We start from the raw sequence: 22,290 nt of genomic DNA on the forward strand, positions 1-22,290 counted from the left end.
GGTGGTTTTGTGCATCACGTGAAACTTTTGGGAATGATTTCGAAGGATATAAATGTAGCATGTGTCATCTTTCCTTAATTCTGTTGAGTAGGAAGGTGTACTGGAGTTGATGTAAGCACTGTATTTAAAGAAAAGGAGACTGGATATTTCACTGCATTTAGGGAACTCTCCAGAAGTTTTTGGAATATATTTCCCTATGAAAGATGCTTTTGTCACTGCAAAGTCTAAGTTTTTATTAATTTTAAGATAAAAATGGGTTCCTTTACACACTGGCACTAGTCTACCTGACAGATGAGAATGCACTATGGTCCTGAGTCTGAGTCCACTACTGTCAGACAGTCTTTCCACTGACTTCAGTAGACCTTAGCATTACATATAAAAAAACTTTCCCAGACCAGACTTTCCCTCTGGCCTCAGGGTCCTGGGGTTCCTGAAAGCAGTCCTTACCAGTAAAGACTGAGGTGAAGAAGGCATTCAGTACCTCATCCTTTCCCATGTCCTTGGTCTTCAGGATCCCTGCTCCATTCAGCAGCAGGCCCACATTTTCCCTGGTCTTCATTTTGCTGCTGATGTACCCGTAGAAGCTCTTAATGTTGCCCTTCATATCCCTCGCCAGTTTCAACTCCAGGTGGGCTTTGGTTTTCCTAACCCCATCTCTGTACTCTCAGACAGTGTCTCTGTATTCCTCCTGGGTCGCTTGCCCCTTTTTCCGGCTCCCATATGCTTCCTTTTTATGTTTGAGTTTAGTCAGGAGCTCCTTGTTCATCCACACAGGCTTCCTGCCACCTTTGCTCGATTTCCTGCTCACTGGGATGGCCCATTCTTGAGCATGGAGGAGGTGATTCTTGAATATCCCTGGACCCTCCTCTGCTCTCCAGGACTCTCCCCCGTGGGATTCTTCCAAACAGGTCCCTGCACAGGCCAAAGTCTGCTCTCCTGAAATTTAGAGTTGTGATCCTCCATTTGCATTGCTCCCTCCTCTCAGGATTCTCAGCTCCACCATCTCACGGTCAATGCAGCCCAGGCTGCTCACAACCTTCCAGGATGCTCCAACCACAGTTCTTCCTTGTTTGTAAGAATTGCATCCAGCAGAGTGTCTCCCCTTCAGCCCTGTTTTTCTGATTACAAGCTCTCTCTTTTCCATAACACCCTGCACCCGTTCCTTGTCAACCCATTCCACCACTTCCTCATTTGATTGTGGGCCTTCCTTGTCATTTCTAGTTTAAAGCTCTCCTCACCAGGTTGGCCAGCCTGCTGGTAAAGATGCTTTTGCCCCACTTGGTCAGGTGGATCCCATCTCTTTAGCAGTCTTTGATTCTTAAAGAGACATCCCCACGGTCATAAAAAACAAATCCCTATTGTCATCACCAGCTGGGCAACCAACTGTTGACCCACAGGATCCTCCCATTCCTCCTCAAACCCTTCCTTCTCACTGGAAGGATCAAGGAGGATATTGCCTGAGCCCCCCATGACCTTGTTCCATTGCCTCCAGGTGCATGTAGTCACACTGGCTATGACTCCAGGTCTCCCCTGGCAGTATTGTCGGTGACGATTCATAAGGGGTAATAGTCCGAGGGGCGGACAAACCTCTGCAATATCTCTACAACATCCCAGATCCAAGCCCCCAGAAAATAGTAAACCTCTCAACACAGCAGGTCAGGTCAGCACATGTGGTCCCCCATCCCCTACAGCACAGAGTTTCCCGTTGTTATCACTTGCCACTTCCTTCTGGTACTGCTGCATGGCTCAGGCTTAGTTAGCTTGGATGCTTCACTGGACAGAGTTCCCAGACCCTCATCTGCTCTGAAGGTGCCAAACCTGTTCTTTAGTTGGAGATATGCAGGTGGAGCGGGAGCCTTCTTCCTGTTGTCAGAAGTCACAAGCTTCCAGTCTTCGCCATTTCCAACCCTTTAGGTTGGAAATTAGGAGAAATTTCTTCTCAGAAAGAGTAGTTAATAGTAGTTAGTCCCCTTAATGATTCTATGATTCTAACTCAATAAGCACAGACCACCCAATCCTCCTTCAATACAGCTGGGGGTTCAGGCTGCGGGGTCTTGGAGATGAACCGTTCAATCTCTTTCTTATCACCTCTGGCACTACACAATCTGCTGACCTCCTCCCGCACCTCCTCGGCAGCACAGATCCTGTACTGCTGCACACCTTCTGCAGGGAAGGAGACTGTCTCCCTCTGCCCCAGCCTCAGTGAGAGACCCCAGGCACTCCTTGTACCCTGAGAGCTGCATCCTCCCTTGGGAGTTTGGTCTGGATTGAGGCCTCTGATATTGTAGGGATAGTTGCTCCAACAGCTGGAGGTGGTGCCCTGCAATGCATTAACAGCATTGCTTAGGACATGGATGCAATTCTCTGCAAAGTTTCTGGCCCCCTTCTGTGTAACCTGCTGAGCAAAGTGCTGCATCTGTTGGCTGCCTCCGCTAGCAATGTTGTAAGAAGCAACTCAGGAAAATATTTGCAAGCATTACTTTGTAGAAGGTATTATCAAGCAAGGAAATAAAGGCTAGTGTTACCACATGATGAAGACTGAAATAACTACAGAAAAGATGCACAGTAAATAAAACATCTACGTTTATTGCTTATATGTAAGTTTGCAGAAAAAAGTAATAACTGCAGACTCTTGCTTGTGTATCAACACTAAAACCTTCTTGATTATTTATGTTTGCAGTAGAAATTAAAATGTAGAAGACCTCACCCTTGCAGGTCACTGAATTTAGTGATTAGAATCGAAATATCATAACATGATTAGAATCAAAATAACATAACATATGCTTTGTGCCACTAACTGGTTAAAAATAGCAAAGTAAAAGTCATATAAACTCTATCTAGCTTTTAAAATTTTTAAGCAAAGCTTAGAAAGTTAACTAGACTAAGCCTCCTAGAAGGCTTAACTATATCCAAGCATCAAAATTAAATATGTATCTCATTTCACTAAAAACAGTAAAGAAATTACATAATTGCTTTCTATAAAGAATGACTTCTGTCTTCCAGTAGATCCTCATAGAGAAGCTGTTAAAAGTATGGGCTGGATGAGCAGACAGTGAGGTGGACTGAAAACTGGCTGAACTGCCAGGCCCAGAGGGTGGTGGTCAGTGGCATGAAGTCTAGTTGGCTGAGGGAGTTGGGACTGTGTAGCACAGAGAAAAGAAGGCTCGGGAGAAGTCTCATACGTAAAAAATATCTCAGGGTATAAAGACAGAACCAGGCTCTTTTGTCCAGTGAAATATCAAGAAGCAATAAGCACAAACTGAAACAAAGGAGGTTCTGTCTGAACATTAGGAAACACTTCTTTACTGTGAGGATGACCGGAACAGGTTGCCCAGAGAAGTTGTGGAGTCTCCCTCCTTGAAGATCTTCAAAAGCCGCCTAGACATGGTCCTGGGCAAGCTGCCCTAGGTGGCCCTGCTTGAACAGGGGGGTTGAACGAGATGATCTCCAGAGGTCCCTTCAAACCTCAACCCTTCTGTGATTATGTGATTCTGTAATAAAGATTCAAGTTATAGAGAGAGATGTGTATAAAAGTCCTAATTCAGCAAAATCATATCAGCCAATTCTTAATTTAGTAGGGATGAACTTTGAGCAAGTACTCAAAGACAAGCAGTTAAATGTATTTTAAGAGCCCAATGCTTAAATATTTTGCTGAATCAGTTTTTTTGTTGTTGTTGTTGTTGTTGGGGGTTTTGAGGGGAGGTGCTTAAGAAAAAAAAAGAAAAAGCAAATGTACTCCAAGAGGTATATTAGAATATAAGTAGAAGTAATAGTAATGCAGTTATGAAAAATTATGAATCATAGAATCACAAAATGATTTGGGTCGGAAGGGACCTTAAAGATCATCTAATTCCAGCCCCCCCTCCCCCACACACACCCCGCCCTGGGCAGGGAAACTCCCACTAGACCAGGTTGCACAAAGCCCCATCCAACCTGGCCTTGAACTCTTCCAGGGATGGGGCATCCACAACCTCTCTGGGCAACCTCTTCCAGTGCCTCACCACCCTCAGAGTAAAGAACTTCTTCCTAATGTCTAATCTAAATCTACCCTTTTTTAGTTTAGAGCCATTCCCCCTTGTCCTATCGCTCCACTCCCTGACAAAGAGTCCCTCCCCAGCTTTCCTGTAGGCCTCCCCTTGGGTACAGGAATGTCGCTATAAGGTCTCCCCGGAGCCTTCTCTTCTCCAGGCTGAACAACCCCAACTCCTTCAGCCTGTCTTCATAGGAGAGGTGCTCCAGCCCCTTGGTCATCTTCGTGGCCCTCCTCTGGACTCATTTTAACAGGTCCACGTACTTCTTATATTGGGGGCCCCAGAGCTGGACACGGTACTCCAGGTGGGGTCTTACGAGAGCAGAGTAGAGGGGGAGAATCACCTCCCTCGACCTGCTGGCCACACTTCTTTTGATGCAGCCCAGGATACAATTGGCTTTCTGGGCTGCAAGCACACACTGCCGGCTCATGTTGAGCTTCTCATCCACCAACACCCCCAGGTCCTTCTCTTCAGGGCTGCTTTCAGTCCATTCTCTGCCCAGCCTGTATTTGTGCTTGGGATTGCCCCGGCCCAGATGCAGTACCTTGCACTTGGCCTTGTTGAACTTCATGAGGTTCGCACAGGCCCACCTCTCAAGCCTGTCCAGGTCCCTCTGGATGGCATCCCTTCCCTCCAACTGATCTCCACCTGGACACTGAGTCGTTGACCATCCAGCCAATTCCTTACCCACTGTCCTGGTGCCAGTTAGGACAGAGTTAATTTTCCTCCTAGTAGCTGGTAGGGTGGTATGTTTTGGATTAGGATGAGAAGAGTGCTGATAACATGCTGATGTTTTAATTGTTGCAGAGCAGTGTTTACACCAGGCCAAGGACTTTTCAGCTTCTCGCTCTGTCCTGCCAGCGAGCAGGCTAGGGGTGCATCAGGATCTGGGAGGGGACAGGCCCAGGACAGCTGACCCAAACTGGCCAAAGGGGTATTCCATACCATCTGACGTCATGCTAAACAATATATAGGGGTGGCTGGCCGGGGTGGGGGGGGCCGGCTGCTCGGGGATAGGCTGGGCATCGGTCAGCGGGTGGTGAGCAATTGCATTGTGCATCACTTGTTTTCTTACACATTGTTAATACTATTATCATTATCACTATTATTATTATTATTGTTATTATTATATTCCTGTCTTAATAAACTGTCTTTATCTCAACTCACCGGCTTCACTTTCCCGTTTCTCTCCCCCATCCCAGAGAGGGAGGGGGGAGGGTGAGCGAACGGCTGTGTGGTGTTTAGCTGCCAGCCGGGTTAAACCACAACAGTCCTTTTGGCGCCCAACGTGGGGCTCGAAGGGTTGAGATATCGACAGATTTGACCTGAGTGTGTTAAACTAAAATTGGTATAAGTATTGGACCTGCTTAATAGTTGCTAGTCACCATGTTGATTGCCTTAATCTCCAGTCTGCTGTGCCTGTTTTCCAAATTGAGTTTTATAGCACGTTACTTTCTGTATGTGCTCCCTGTTGCACTGTTTATCCTTTCTGGGCCCTGGTTTAAGATTGTTATGGTACTGTGCGGTGTAACAATGGCTTATGAAATGATGAGATTTCTGGTCATGACTCTAACCTGGTATTTGTACTCAGCACTGACGTCGACTCTATACTTTGGAACCCATATCTCGGAAATTATTAGCAATTACACCTATTGCCTTTTTTCGTTAGGGAGCCAATCTGTGAAGGGGACAGGGGAAGACGTGTTTCCCTACCTGTTCACTCTCCCTTTCTCCTTCACCACCACCCTCTTATCCCCCGAGCTAGTTACGGTGGTTCTCCGAGATGTTGAATATCCTTGGGATACTCAGACCAGCCTGCTCTTGTTGTTATGTCTCCTGAATGCGCTTCAGGTTTTGTGGAGGGTTAAACAACTACTTAGGAATCTCATCCGGAGATCTGTCTTGAGGCGGGATAGTTGCGAGTGGCAGGGAGTGTGGGAGGATATGGGCAGGTTTCTAGAGCAGTGGTCACCTCCAGTGTTTTGGACATTCACCCCTGAACAACTGCAAAATCCTAAAAAGCTGGCAGAATGCTTGAAAAAAAGGTGTCATGACTCTGGCAGTTCCAAAGTGACACAAATCACTGTAGCGTGCTGGGGTCTGGCTTGTGCCTATCGAGCTGCAATTGATGCTACTAGCAACCTAGCAACAGCTCCTGCAGCCGCTCCAGTTCCAGCTCCCGCAGCTGCTCCAGCTCCTGCAGCCGCTCCAGTTCCAGATCCTGCAGCCGTTCCAGTTCCAGCTCCCGTAGCTGCTCCAGTTCCAGCTCCTGCAGCCGCTCCAGCTCCAGCTCCTGCAGCCACTCCAGTTCCAGTTCCTGCAGCCACTCCAGCTCCAGCTCCTGCAGCCGCTCCAGCTCCTGCAGCTGCTCCAGCTCCAGCTCCCGCAGCCACTCCAGCCCCTGCAGCAGCTCCAGCTCCTGCAGCTGCTCCCACTCCTGTGGCTGGGTCAGAGAAACGAGCTGTAGCAGTGCAAGTTGCCCCCGCAGAGGGTATTCCAACCCCTGTGGCAGACCCTGTGGCTGGGTCAGAGAAACGAGCTGTAGCAGTGCAAGTTGACCCTGTAGACAAGGTGAAAAAATGGTATAGAGACTCAGGTCGTTTAGAACGCAGACAGTCTTCTGCTAGGTCTGGGCATAGTGAAGACGAGGCTGGGCCATCAAAGGTGCAGGAGACGGAAGATGAGGATGGGGATGTCGAAAAATCAACAGTAACTACCCGGACTCTATACCAGCGTGAGCTACGAGATGTGCGAAAAGATTTTGGTTGCTGTATAGGTGAGCAGCTTGTCACCTGGCTGCTCCGGTGCTGGGACACCGGAGCCAATTGTGTGGAATTAGAAGACAAGGAAGCCAGGCGGCTGGGATCCCTTGCTAGGGACGCATGCATTGACAAAGCAATTGGAGATGGAGCACGATCTCGCAGCCTCTGGAGGCGTCTCCTGTCAGCTGTGCAGGAAAGGTATCCCTTCAAGGAAGAACTTGTATGTCTACCAGGCAAGTGGACCACCATGGAGAAGGGAATTCAGTACCTGAGGGAATTGGCCGTACGGGAAGTAATTTATAAGGACCTAGACGACGCACAAACATCCACAGATCCAGATGAAGTCCAGTGTACACAACCCATGTGGCGGAAGTTTGTACGGAGTGCACCATCATCATATGCCAGCTCATTGGCAATAATAACCTGGAAAGAGGATGAGGAACCCACAGTGGATGAAGTGGCTAAACAACTCCGGCAGTACGAAGGAAATCTCTCCTCTTCCCTACAGGCCTGTGTCTCGGCTGTGGAGAAACTCTCTGAAGAGGTCCACCAATTTAAAGAGAATTTATCTTCCCCTCCACCTGAACGAACCAGTGTCCACCAGCTAAAAGAGAATACTTTGGAGAAACTTTCTGAAAAGATCCACCAACTTGAAGAGAGATTATTTTCCTCCCCACCTGTACAAACCAGTGTCTCAGCTATTAGGGGTAAACGTTCATCTATGCAAGGAAGACAATATGGTGGGCACACACACCGCGCCACCCTGTGGTTTTACCTACGTGACCATGGAGAGGACATGAGAAAATGGGATGGAAAATCTACTGCGACCCTAGAGGCCCGGGTACGTGAATTGCAAAAGAAAACAATTGGGAAAAAGGGGTTCTCTGAGAAGCTTGCTGCTCCAACTTCCAGCAGGCAGTCCTTTAAACACAGAAACGAAGATTCTGACCAGGACTAGAGGGGCCCTGCCTCCAGCCAGGGGGAGGAAAGGGACAATCGAGTTTATTGGACTGTGTGGATTCGATGGCCTGGCACGTCAGACGCACAGAAGTATAAGGCTTTAGTAGACACCGGTGCACAATGTACTCTAATGCCATCAAGCTATAAAGGGCCAGAGCCCATCTGTATTTATGGTGTGACGGGGGGATCCCAGCAGTTAACTGTATTGGAGGCTGAAGTGAGTCTAACCGGTAATGAGTGGCAAAAGCACCGTATTGTGACTGACCCCGATGCTCCATTGTCCTGGTTCCAGTTAGGACAGAATTAATTTTCCCTCATAGTAGCTGGTAGGGTGCTATGTTTTGGATTAGGATGAGAAGAGCGCTGATAACATGCTGATGTTTTAATTGTTGCAGAGCAGTGCTTACACCAGGCCAAGGACTTTTCGGCTTCTCGCTCTGTCCTGCCAGCGACCAGGCTGGGGGTGCAGCAGGAGCTGGGAGGGGACAGAGCCAGGACAGCTTACCCAAACTGGCCAAAGGGGTATTCCATACCATCTGACGTCATGCTAAACAATATATAGGGGTGGCTGGCCGGGGTGGGGGGCCGGCTGCTCGGGAATAGGCTGGGCATCGGTCAGCGGGTGGTGAGCAATTGCATTGTGCATCACTTGTTTTCTTACACATTATTATTGTTAATACTATTATCATTATCACTATTATTATTATTATTGTTATTATTATATTCCTGTCTTAATAAACTGTCTTTATCTCAACTCACAGGCTTCACTTTCCCGTTTCTCTCCCCCATCCCAGAGAGGGAGGGGGGAGGGTGAGCGAATGGCTGTGTGGTGTTTAGCTGCCAGCCAGGTTAAACCACAACATCCATGCATCCTTGGCATAGACAATCTTAGAAGAGGATATTTCAAGGACCCAAAAGGGTTCCGCTGGGCTTTTGGCATAGCTGCCTTGGAGACAGAGGACATTAAACAGTTGTCTACCTTGCCCGGTCTCTCAGAGGACCCTTCTGTTGTGGGGTTGCTGAGGGTCGAAGAACAGCAAGTGCCAATCGCTACCACAACTGTGCACCGGCGGCAATATCGCACCAACCGAGACTCCCTGATTCCCATCCATAAGCTAATTCGTCAACTGGAGAGCCAAGGAGTGATCAGCAAGACTCATTCACCTTTTAATAGTCCCATAAGGCCAGTGCGAAAGTCTAATGGTGAGTGGAGACTAACAGTGGACTATCGTGGCCTGAACGAAGTCACGCCACCACTGAGTGCTGCAGTGCCGGACATGCTAGAACTCCAGTATGAACTGGAATCAAAGGCAGCCAAGTGGTATGCCACAATTGATATCGCTAATGCATTTTTCTCCATCCCTCTAGCAGCACAGTGCAGGCCACTGTTTGCTTTCACTTGGAGGGGAGTCCAATATACTTGGAATCGGCTGCCCCAGGGGTGGAAACACAGCCCTACCATTTGCCATGGACTGATCCAGTCTGCTCTGGAGCAGGGGGAAGCTCCTGAACACCTGCAGTACATCGATGACATCATTGTGTGGGGTGACACTGCAGAGGAAGTTTTCGAGAAAGAGAAGAAAATAGTCCAAATCCTTCTGAAGGCCGGTTTTGCCATAAAACAAAATAAAGTTAAAGGACCTGCACGAGAGATCCAGTTTTTAGGAATAAAATGGCAAGATGGACGTCGTCAAATCCCAATGGATGTGATCAACAAAATAACAGCTATGTCTCCACCAACTAGCAAAAAAGAAACACAAACTTTCCTAGGTGTCGTGGGGTTTTGGAGAATGCATATTCCAAATTACAGTCTGATTGTAAACCCGCTCTACCAAGTAACCCATAAGAAGAATGCTTTTGAATGGGGCCCTGAGCAACGACAAGCCTTTGAACAAATTAAGCAGGAAATAGTTCATGCAGTAGCCCTCGGGCCAGTCCGAACAGGACCAGATGTAAAGAATGTGCTCTACACCGCAGCCGGGGAGAATGGTCCCACCTGGAGCCTCTGGCAGAAAGAACCTGGGGAAACTCGAGGTCGACCCCTGGGGTTTTGGAGTCGGGGATACAGAGGATCTGAGGCCCGCTATACTCCAACTGAAAAGGAGATATTGGCAGCATATGAAGGAGTTCGATCTGCTTCGGAAGTGGTCGGTACTGAAGCGCAGCTCCTCCTGGCACCCCGACTGCCGGTACTAGGCTGGATGTTCAAAGGAAGGGTCCCCTCTACACATCATGCAACTGATGCTACATGGAGCAAGTCAGTTGCACTGATTACTCAGCGGGCTCGAATAGGAAACTCCAGTCGCCCAGGAATCTTGGAAGTGATTCTGGACTGGCCAGAAGGCAAAGATTTTGGGATATCACCGGAGGAGGAGGTGGTCCGTGCTGAAGAAGCCCCACTGTACAACAAGCTACCGGAAAATGAGAAGAAATATGCCTTGTTCACTGATGGGTCCTGTAGTATCGTGGGAAAGCATCGGAGATTGAAAGCTGCTGTATGGAGTCCTACACGACGAGTTGCAGAAGCTGCTGAGGGAGAAGGTGAATCGAGTCAGTTTGCAGAAGTGAAAGCCATTCAGCTGGCTTTAGATATTGCTGAACGAGAAAAGTGGCCAGTTCTCTATCTCTATACTGATTCATGGATGGTAGCAAATGCCCTGTGGGGGTGGTTACAGCAATGGAAGCAGAACAACTGGCAGCGCAGGGGCAAGCCCATCTGGGCTGCTGCATTGTGGCAAGATATTGCTGCCCGGGTAGAGAACCTGGTTGTAAAGGTACGCCATGTAGATGCTCATGTGCCCAAGAATCGGGCTTCTGAAGAACATCAAAACAAACAGCAGGTGGATCAGGCTGCTAAGATTGAAGTGGCTCAGGTGGACCTGGACTGGCAACATAAAGGTGAATTATTTATAGCCCGATGTCCCATGACACCTCAGGCCATCAAGGTAGAGATGCAACCTACAGATGGGCTCGTGATCGAAGGGTGGACCTGACCATGGACACTATAGCACAGGTTATTCATGACTGTGAAACATGTGCTGCAATCAAGCAAGCCAAACGGTCAAAACCTCTTTGGTATGGAGGACGATGGCTGAAATATAAATATGGAGAGGCCTGGCAGATTGATTACATCACACTCCCTCAAACCCGCAACGGCAAGCGCCATGTACTTACAATGGTGGAAGCAACCACCGGATGGCTGGAAACATATCCTGTGCCCCATGCCACTGCCCGGAACACTATCCTGGGCCTTGAAAAGCAAGTCCTATGGCGACATGGCACCCCAGAGAGAATTGAGTCAGACAACGGGACTCATTTCCGAAACAACCTTATAGACACTTGGGCCAAAGAACATGGTATTGAGTGGGTGTATCACATCCCCTATCATGCACCAGCCTCCAGGAAAATCGAGCGATGCAATGGATTGTTAAAGACTTCACTGAAAGCAATGGGTGTTGGGACATTCAAAACATTAGGATACACATTTACCAAAAGCTGCCTGGTTAGTCAATACTAGGGGATCTGCCAACCGAGCTGAACCTGCCCAATCAAACCTGTTACGCACTGTAGAAGGGGATAAAGTTCCTGTAGTGCACGTAAGAAACATGCTGGGTAAAACAGTCTGGGCTACTCCTGCCTCAGGAAAAGGCAAACCCATTCGTGGAATTGCTTTTGCTCAGGGACCTGGATGCACTTGGTGGGTAATGCAAAAGAATGGGGAGGTCCGGTGTGTACCTCAAGGGGATTTGATACTGGGTGAGAATAGCCCATGAGTTGAATTGTAGTATGTTAATTATTATATAATACTGTATGTCATCACTACCATGATTGCTATATATCATAGATGAAAATGGTGATTAATTACAAGGTATTGGAAAGAGTGTAACCTGAGCATGACATAAATGGTATGGAATAAGGGCTGGATATGTGTCCTGGTTCCAGTTAGGACAGAGTTAATTTTTCCTCGTAGTAGCTGGTAGCGTGGTATGCTTTGGATTAGGATGAGAAGAGCGCTGATAACATGCTGATGTTTTAATTGTTGCAGAGCAGTGCTTACACCAGGCCAAGGACTTTTCGGCTTCTCGCTCTGTCCTGCCAGCGAGCAGGCTAGGGGTGCAGCAGGAGCTGGGAGGGGACAGACCCAGGACAGCTGACCCAAACTGGCCAAAGGGGTATTCCATACCATCTGACGTCATGCTAAACAATATATAGGGGTGGCTGGCCGGGGTGGGGGGGCCGGCTGCTCGGGGATAGGCTGGGCATCGGTCAGCGGGTGGTGAGCAATTGCATTGTGCATCACTTGTTTTCTTACACATTATTATTATTAATACTATTATCATTATCACTATTATTATTATTATTGTTATTATTATATTCCTGTCTTAATAAACTGTCTTTATCTCAACTCACCGGCTTCACTTTCCTGTTTCTCTCCCCCATCCCAGAGAGGGAGGGGGGAGGGGGAGCGAACGGCTGTGTGGTGTTTAGCTGCCAGCCGGGTTAAACCACAACAGGCATCCACAGCTTCTTTGGGCAATCTGTTCCAGCGCCTCACTACCCTCACAGTAGACTTTCCTCCTTATATCTAATCTAAACCTACCCTCTTTTAGTTTAAAGCCATTACTCCTTGTCCTATCACTACACTCTCTGACAAAATGTCGCTCCCCAGCTTTTCTGTATGCCCCATTTTGGTACAGGAAGACTGCTGTAAGGTTTTTGTGTTTTACATCATAAAACATACTGTACAATACCCGACAGTTTAGTCATCTTCAGTACCTTTAACCCCAATAGACAGGAAGTGTATATATCGGATTCCTGAGTCCCTGGCTGCTAGCCTAGTGAACCTTCCCTTATGTCAAATGCCATTTTGATACCAAAGAATGGTAATGCATTCTGTCAGAGGATCAGCTATATGCAGTAACAAGATGCTGTGGCAGTGCTTCGTTGCTGGAATTAAGAGGAGCTTTATTAATATCTTGCAAAGCTCTACTGAACGAACCAGATAGCAACTTTCAATATCTGGTAACAAACTTCCAAGGAAACAGCAAAAAGCATCTTATCAACCTCAGGTCAACAAACCAACCTTCAGCTCCCAATTGCAAACCTTCAAGTTATATGGCCTTTAAAGTAATTCCCCTTTCCCAATTTCTTCCCACTCCTACCAAAATGTGTGTTCCCTACACCACCCCCACCCCATATTATGTACTGGAAAATACTAGGCAACTTGAACAGGAGGTCACCAGCTACAGTAACTTATAGACAGCATCAGGAAAGGCATTTATAGCCTGTAAGTTATTTGCGTTTTTCCCCACTGTAGGATGTTGCACTGTAGTTTCCAATCTAGGACATAGCCCCAAGAGATCAGTTCCTTTTTCTTTATATCAGTGATTAGCCCTTGGGCTAATCAGTAGAGTAAATCCAGAAACACTTTTCTTATATATTTCCCCAGTAATTTGAACCTTACGGCTATTGTTTTATAGAAGACATACATTAAATGTTTAAGTTATAAACAATTTCATGGCTTTTTATGAAAGCACTTCAAAATTTATTTTTTTTTAAATGTTTATTTTCCACAAGGAAAAACAAGAAAATAAGTTGCTTTCCACATAGTTCTCATTAAAAAAAAAGTCTGTAAGGACAATCATCACCAAAACGTAGAGTACAAACATCCATAGAACATAATCAATAAAGCAAACATTTAATATTGCACTTTTTCCTCTAATTCTTAGATTTCACTTTTTTTCATCTTAATTCAGATCAAGTTTCTATATCAAATATTGGGCTATGAACCTGTTACGCCTCTGAACAAGTAACAAAATAGCTTAATAGTTTTTTTTTTTAAACTCTGATCACAGACTGTGATGCAGTGTCACTTACTAGAACATCAGTCAATTCCAATTCACATGCAATTTCCCATTAGAATGTAATAAGTCCTTCAACGCTAGGCATATTAGGAACTGTTCACTAGTCTGTTAAAACAAAGAAAAAAAGTTAAGCCACCTAACATTCTATGCCCTTTCTTGCTAACAATCTAATCAGCCTTTAAAATTTTGTCTGGTTGGAGAGGGTACAGGAAATGGAGATTCACAAGGTCAGACAAAGAGTATGTTACCCAACTTCCTTATTGCCCCTTATTCTCATTTATCAAAGCCCAAACCTTTGAACTGAATCACTGAAAAGGTGACTTTTTAATCACCCTGTTGTCATTCTTGAATCTTTCATATTTTCATAAAGGCCACTTATGGAAAAGCCCATTATGTCATATTTATTTGAAGCTTTAAGAACAAGGCAGAGCACAATACAGAAATACCAGCTTTCCCTTTCCCCCTCCCTTCTAAGCTGTTTTACTGCACAAGGAGAAGCATGATTGACTAATTTTTAAGTAGCCAGTATCAGAAGAATATCTTTTTGGCAATAGTTACATGATTTATGAAAAGATAACTTTTTACACATCTCTAGCATAAGTGCTGGCAAATATGTTATCACATGGAATGGCTTCATCATTTTTCATCTTCATCAAAGATTATCAAGGGGCTGGAGCACCTCTCCTACGAGGACAGGCTGAGGGAGTTGGGGTTGTTCAGCCTGGAGAAGCGAAGGCTCTGGGAAGCCCTCACTAGGGCCTTTCAGTACTTAAAGGGGTCCTATAAAAAGGATAGAGAGGGACTATTTACTCGGGTAGATAATGATAGGACAAGGGGGAATGGTTTTTAACTACAAGAGGGGAGATGTAGATCAGATGTTAGGAGGAAATTCTTGACTGTGAGGGTAGTGAGGCACTGAAACACGTTGCCCAGAGAAGTTGTGGATGCCCCATCCCTGGAGGCATTCAAGGCCAGGTTGGATGGGGCTTTGGCCAACCTGATCTAGTGGGTGGCATCCCTGCCTATGGCAGGTGGGGTTGGAACTACATGATCTTTAAGGTCCCTTCCAACCCAAACCATTCATTCGTGTTTGTAGGGAGAAAATTCGCGGGGCCAAAGCCCAACTAGAGTTGAAGCTGGCCATGTCTGTGGGAGACAATAAAAAAGGTTTTTTTTGATATGTGAACAGAAAAAGGAGAACCAAAGAAAACATAGGTCCGCTACTTGACGGGGAAGGTCTCCTCACAGACAGTGACATAGGCAAAGCAGAGACGTTTAATGCTTTCTTCACCTCTGTCTTCAATGCTGATGATGGGCTTCGGGACCCTGGGTGCCCTGAGCGGGAGGACCATGACGGTGGGAATGACAAACTCCCAACCAACCCTGAACGTGTGCGGGATTTGCTGCTCCACCTGGATCCATACAAGTCCATGGGTCCAGATGGGATTCATCCCAGGGTGCTCAGAAAGCTGGCTGACGTCATCGCGGGACCTCTCTCAATTATTTTTCAATGGTCTTGGGAATCTGGAGAGGTCCCAGTAGACTGGAAGCTGGCAAATGTTGTGCCAGTTTTCAAGAAGGGTAAGAAAGAAGACCCCAGCAATTACAGGCCTGTCAGTCTCACTTCAGTGCCTCGTAAAATTATGGAGAAGATGATCCTTGAAGTTATTGAAGCACACCTAGGGGACAATGCAGTCACTGGTCCCAGCCAACATGGGTTCACGAGGGGTAGGTCCTGCCTAACAAATTTGATTTCCTTTTATGATAAGATCACCCATCTAGTCGATCAAGGGAAACCAGCTGATGTGATCTTTTTGGATTTCAGCAAAGCTTTTGACACGGTTTCCCATAGGATCCTACTGGACAAAATGTCCAGCATACAGCTGAACAAAACCATCATACGATGGGTGAGCAATTGGTTGACGGGCAGGGCTCAAAGGGTTGTGGTAAATGGGGCCACATCTGGCTGGCGGCTGGTCACTAGTGGGGTCCCTCAAGGCTCCATTTTAAGGCCAGTCCTCTTCAATGTTTTTATAAATGATTTGGATGTAGGACTAGAAGGTGTTTTGAGCAAATTTGCCAACGACACCAAACTTGGAGGAGTTGTGGACTCGGCTGAGGGTGGAAAGGCCTTGCAGAGAGGTCTGGACAGACTGGAGCGCTGGGCGATCACCAACCGCATGAAGTTTAACAAAAGCAAGTGCCGGGTCTTGCACCTGGGACGGGGCAACCCTGGCTATACGTACAGACTGGGTGACGAGATGATGGACAGCAGCCCCACAGAGAAGGATCTGGGGGTTGTGGTTGACAGCAAGTTGAATATGAGCCAGCAGTGCGCCCCGGCAGCCAGGAGGGCCAACCGTATCCTGGGATGCATCAAGCACGGCATCGCTAGTCGGTCGAGGGAAGTGATTATCCCGCTCTACTCTGCGCTGGTGCGGCCTCACCTCGAGTACTGTGTGCAGTTCTGGGCACCACAGTACAAAAAGGACATTAAACTGTTGGAGAGTGTCCAGAGGAGGGCGACGAAGATGGTGAAGGGCCTAGAGGGGAAGACATATGAGGAGCGGCTGAGGTCACTGGGCCTGTTCAGCCTGGAGAAGAGGAGGCTGAGGGGGGACCTCATTGCAGTCTACAACTTCCTCGCGAGGGGGAGCGGAGAGGCAGGTGACCTATTCACTGTAAACACCAGTGATAGGACCCGCGGGAATGGTGTTAAGCTGAGGCGGGGGAAGTTTAGGCTGGACATGAGGAAGAGGTTCTTCACCGAGAGGGTGGTTGCACACTGGAACAGGCTCCCCAGGGACGTAGTCACTGCACCAAGCCTGTCTGAATTTAAAAAGCAATTGGACTGTGCACTTAGTCACATGGTCTAAACTTTGGGCAGACCTGTGTGGTGCCAGGAGTTGGACTAGATGATCCTTATGGGTCCCTTCCAACTCGGGATATTCTATGATTCTATTCTATGATTTTATGATTTTATACTGTAAATTTTGAGCACATCCCTATCCAAAGTCCCTCCTCTCAAACAGGAGCAAAACAGCAACATAAAACAATAGAATCAGTCCAGCAGTGCAATGTAACAAAAATAGCATTCCAACAGTTTGGCAAGCAATAAGTTCACCTGAGATTAAGTGATCTTCAGGCAATCTGTAAGAAAATGTTGCTTTCCAACAGTAGTACAAAGGCAACAAGTTCTTAAAAGAAATCAAGAAGGTATGCATACAGTCTTGTCAAACTCTTATTTTCCTTCTGTTATCTCTTCCTCCACTCCCACATATCTGTTGCTCATCTACTACAGTGGGCTGCAAAACATACATCAAGGATTGACTTGATAGCATGTGATGTTTGTAAATAAATCTCCAATAGGATCCAAGCTGAAGAGGTGATACATGATCAGCCTACTAGGACAACTCTGACCAGGTGCATGCTCAGAAAAAGAATCAGTCAATTTGTCAGTCTTCATTGCCTTTTTTTTTTTTTTTGGTCAAAGCTTTCTTTTGCTCTGTTGTGCAGATCACAGACCAGTAAGGTGAGGTAATAACAGCAGTACATCATAAATGATAAAAAGCTGTAGTGACACTTAACCACATAACACAAGCAGTAATCCTGTGCAAATTTTCAAATGTTAAGAGGAAGCCATCCTTCTCTTACAAGATCGTTTAAGTGTTTTGACACACAACTGTAGGCTAGTAAGGCTGCTCCTAGTACGTGCTGATATTGATGGGGGGGGCATGCACAGCATGAAAGCACTCATGCATTCAAATATGTGGAGCAGTCCTATGATGCGCTGTAGGTGTCAAAGCATGACCATAGCTTGTTTTCATTTATTCATCATATAGGCAAGAATAATACATCTTATTCTGAAAGCACATCTCCACTATGACACCTTGATCTTCAACACAAGTTTGATTCAAAACCCAAGTCAAATCAGCTTTTTATGGGTTCCTTTAATGAGAGAGGCAAGATAGTCTTTCAGCTGTAGGCAGATCTGGATCAATCTAACCAAAAGGAAAAGAGGAGAGAAGGAAAAAAGAAACCACAACAATCCAGAGCGTTTTAGAATCAACTGCAAGAAATAAAATCAAAATTCACAAGATTAAGATAATATGGACTAGATGATCTTTCAAGGTCCCTTCCAATCCCCAACATTCTGTGATTCCCAGTCTAAAATTTACCAGGGGACAGTATTTCTGTGAATACTGTGTCCTATAACACTGCTTTTTCTTGAAAAAATAAAGGTGAAAAGCTTTGAAAGTTGTATCTCATTCCAGATTATTCAGTGATGCATTTTTAGCTCTGTAAAGGTCAAAAGCATTGAAGAACTCTGTATTTCAGCAAACTCCAGGTCAGAAATAAATGCCAATATGTTACTTTCATACATGAAGCTTCTGAAAGCTCTACATCCACAGTACTTAAACACACACTCAGGCTAAATATTTTAGTGCTTGCTATAAAATGTTAGGAAGCAGTAGAAGTGAAAGAGCTAAAAGCCTTATTTATTACAGAAATAAGAAACAAGTTACTGCTGAAATGGTAAACAACACTTTGAAAAATTCCAGAAAGTACTGACTAGAAAGAGTGCTGTCAAGGAAAGGTGGCTTCCCTATCCACAGCTCCAGAAAATAGCATAGAAGAACCAAGGCACTTTACAGAGCACCTTTTAAATGTAAGGTTGCAGAGGTCACATTTACAAAAAAGCGAGGGTTACCCATGCTGTAAAACAGGCATGGAAAAAAATCTTGATGTAATTCACATGCATCTTGCAAACCACCACCACCACCCGCCAAAAAAAAAAAAAAAGAAAAAACAGAACAGATTATTCTCTGTTCATCATTTAAATGGTTTCTCTTGATCTACAGAAGGAGAAACAGTTTTGCCAGATGTACCTACTTCTGAATATAAGGGTGGAGGCAGAAAATGGAACTCCTGGACATACGCAAATAAAGGTCCCTGAAGCACTCTCTCAAAATCATCACAAGAAGATATAGGTGCAAGGCTAGACCGTCTGTGTTCCTCTGTGACCACTTCTGCATAGCTAGGAGGTGCTGAAGGGAGACGTTCAAACAAGTTCTTGTGCATGTTAAAATATATAACGTGACATATGCTAAACTTTAAACCACCATCAGGTAGGTAACTTAAAAATTGTTTAAAAAGGGGAGATTAGGCTATTTCCTTTTATTCCAAGATAAGTTTATGTTCAAAAAACCAGAATGACCACTGTTTATTGTGGCTTAATCATCCCCTTAAAATTTAAAGCATACCAAAGACAATGTATTTCTGTAAAGGTAGTAATGACAGAACACTGCAGTCCTCTGGACTCCAGAAATCCGACTCTGGGATTTATACTTAATTTTTTATTATTATTATTTTTTATTTTTTAAAGATATATGAAAACAGAGGGAAGGAGATAATGCATAGTTCCTTCTTTAGCCATAAGAGATTTACCATAGAAAAGAATATTAACTTTTCACAAAGTCTTGGCTACTAAGTTTGGTGAGCAATCACAGAAACTTCTATTATTGGTTGCAATTCCTTATAACCAAGGATGTGATCAGGATACTGAAGGTGAAAGCAATGAAGCTGTGCTCAGATAAAGTGGCATCCTGCACTTTTACTTCTGCCAGCTTCCAAGGCATCTGATTTTCACTGCCTTTCCTAGAGAGAGAAAGGCAGGGAGGGAAGAAACTTTGTTCTTTTACACAGGACAAACAGGAGACAAGAAAACATCCACAACAGATTTTGTGTGGGCTTTATTATGAAAGGATGTAATTCAAGTCTGTTCACAAGATGGCAGTGATTAAATAAGAATAGACTAGCAAATTGACTGGGATTTGTATTGTTAAGTTACCTTCCGGTCTTTCAGGCAGTATCAGACTAAGCCAACTCATGTTCATGCTACCCTGGCTGCTCACACTTGATGTTCTGCTACCAAATGGATGCAGAGGAATGGTACCAATGACCAGTGGTAAGTTGTATTGGAAAGAGTGTAACCTGAGCATGACATAAATGGTATGGAATAAGGGGTGGATATCTGTCCTGGTTCCAGTTAGGACAGAATTAATTTTTCCTCATAGTAGCTGGTAGCGTGGTATGTTTTGGATTAGGATGAGAAGAGCGCTGATAACATGCTGATGTTTTAATTGTTGCAGAGCAGTGTTTACACCAGGCCAAGGACTTTTCGGCTTCTCGCTCTGTCCTGCCAGCGAGCAGGCTGGGGGTGCAGCAGGAGCTGGGAGGGGACAGACCCAGGACAGCTGACCCAAACTGGCCAAAGGGGTATTCCATACCATCTGACGTCATGCTAAACAATATATAGGGGTGGCTGGCCGGGGTGGGGGGGCCGGCTGCTCGGGGATAGGCTGGGCATCGGTCAGCGGGTGGTGAGCAATTGCATTGTGCATCACTTGTTTTTTACACATTATTATTATTAATACTATTATCATTATCACTATTATTATTATTGTTATTATTATATTCCTGTCTTAATAAACTGTCTTTATCTCAACTCACAGGCTTCACTTTCCCGTTTCTCTCCCCCATCCCAGAGAGGGAGGGGGGAGGGTGAGCGAACGGCTGTGTGGTGTTTAGCTGCCAGCCGGGTTAAACCACAACACCCACCGAATGGTCCATCCGTCAAATCCATGTCTCTCCATTTTAGAGATAAGGATATCATGTGGAATAGTGTCAAAATCACAGAATCACAGAAGCACAGAATGGTTGAGATTGGAAGGGACCTCCAGAGATCATCTGGTCCAACCCCCCTGCTCAGACAGGGTCACCTAGAGCATGTTACACAGGATTCCATCCAGGCAGGTTTTGAATATCTCCAAAGAAGGAGACTCCACAAACTCTCCGTGCAGCCTGTTCCAGTGCTCTGTCACCCGAACCATAAAGAAGTTCTTCCTCATATGGCAATGAAACCTCCTGTGGTTCAATTTATACCCGTTACCCCATGTCCAATCACTGGCCACCACTGAGAAGTGTTTGGCCCCATCCTCTTTACATTGTCCCCTCAAGTATTTGTAGAGGTTGATAACCCTCTCAATCTCCTCTTCTCTAGGCTAAACAGGCCCAGCTCACTTAGTCTTTCCTCATAGGACAGATGCTCCAATCCCTTAATCATCTTCGTGGCTCTATGCTGAACCCTCTCTAGAAGTTCTATGTCCCTCTTGTACTGGGGAGCCCAGAAGTGCACACAATATTACAGGTGTGGCCTCACCAGAGCTGAGTAGAGGGGGAGGATTACCTCTCTTGACCTGCTGTCCACACTCCTCCTGATGCAGGCTAGGATCCCATTGGCCTTCTTGGCCACAAGGGCACATTGCTGGCTCATGGTTAACTTGTTGTCCACCATGATCCCCAGGTCCCTCTCCGCAGAGCTGCTCTCCAGCAGGTCAGCCTCCAACCTGTACAGGTGCCTGGGGTTGTTCCTCCCCAGGTGCAGGACCCTGAACTTGCCCTTGTTGAACCTCGGGAGGTTCCTCTCCATCCAACTCTCCAGCCTGTCCAGGTCCCTCTGAATGGCCGCACAGGCCTCTGGTGTGTCAGCCACTCTGCCAAGCTTTGTATTGTTCGCAAACTTGCTGAAGGTGCACTCTGTCCCTTCATCCAGGTCACTGATGAATAAGTTGAATAGCACTGGACCCAGTACCGACCCCTGGGGGGCACCACTAGCCACAGGCCTCCAACTAGACTCAGCACCGTTGAGCACAACCATCTGAGCTCTGCCATCCAGCCAGTTCTCAATCCAACCCACTGTCCACTCATGGATTCCACCCTTCCAGAGCTTGTCTATGAAGATGTTATGGGAGACAGTGTCAAAAGCCTTGCTGAAGTCAAGGTAGTTAACATCCCCTGCTCTCCCCTCGTCCATCCAGCCAGTAGAAGGCTATCAGGTTGGTTAAACATGACTTCCCCTTGATGAATCCATGCTGACTATTCCTGATCACCTTCTTTTCCTCCACGTGCTTAGAGATGGTCTCCAGGATGAGCTGCTCCATCACCTTTCCAAGGATGGAGGTGAGGTTGACTGGCCTGTACTTTCCTGGGTCTTCCTTCTTGCCCTTCTTGAAGACTGGAGTAATGCTGGCTTTCTTACAGTCCTCAGGCACCTCTCCTGTTCTCCAAGACCTTTCAAAATACTTTGCACAAGTCCAGGTAGATGATGTCAGTTGCTCTTCCCCTATCCACAAATGCTGTAACCCCGTTGTAGAAGGCCACCAGATTTGTCAGGCACAATCTGCCTTTAGTGAAGCCATGTTGACTGTCACCAATCCCCTCTTTATTTTCCATGTGTGCACCCTCATTGAGTGCACTCTCAGTAAGTTTGCGGATGACACCAGGTTGGGGGGGAGGGGGGAGTGTTGATCTGACGGACAGTAGGAAGGCCCTGCAGAGGGACCTGGACAGGATGGGTCGATGGGCAGAGGCCAATGGGATGAGGTTCAACATGGCTGAGCACTGAGTCCTGCACTTTGGTCAGAACAACCCCATGCAGCGCTACGGGCTTGGGGCAGAATGGCTGGAAAGCTGTGCAGAGGAAAGGGATCTGGGGGTGCTGATTGATGCTCGCCTGAACATGAGCCGGCAGTGTGCCCAGGTGGCCAAGAAGGCCAATGGCATCCTGGCTTGTATCAGGAATAGTGTAGCCAGCAGGACCAGGGAGGTGAT

General features: G+C 46.3%; 1 protein-coding gene across 4 annotated transcripts in view; it reads right to left on the bottom strand.

Annotated features, from left to right (window-relative positions):
• Positions 1 to 22,290, bottom strand: part of LOC136789464 (transcription factor RFX3-like) — a 232,222-nt gene that overhangs the window by 107,260 nt on the left and 102,672 nt on the right. The window lies entirely within an intron of this gene.

Source organism: Anser cygnoides, unplaced genomic scaffold (genome assembly GCF_040182565.1).
Source record: "Anser cygnoides isolate HZ-2024a breed goose unplaced genomic scaffold, Taihu_goose_T2T_genome scaffold_46_1, whole genome shotgun sequence".
Lineage (NCBI taxonomy): Eukaryota > Metazoa > Chordata > Aves > Anseriformes > Anatidae > Anser > Anser cygnoides.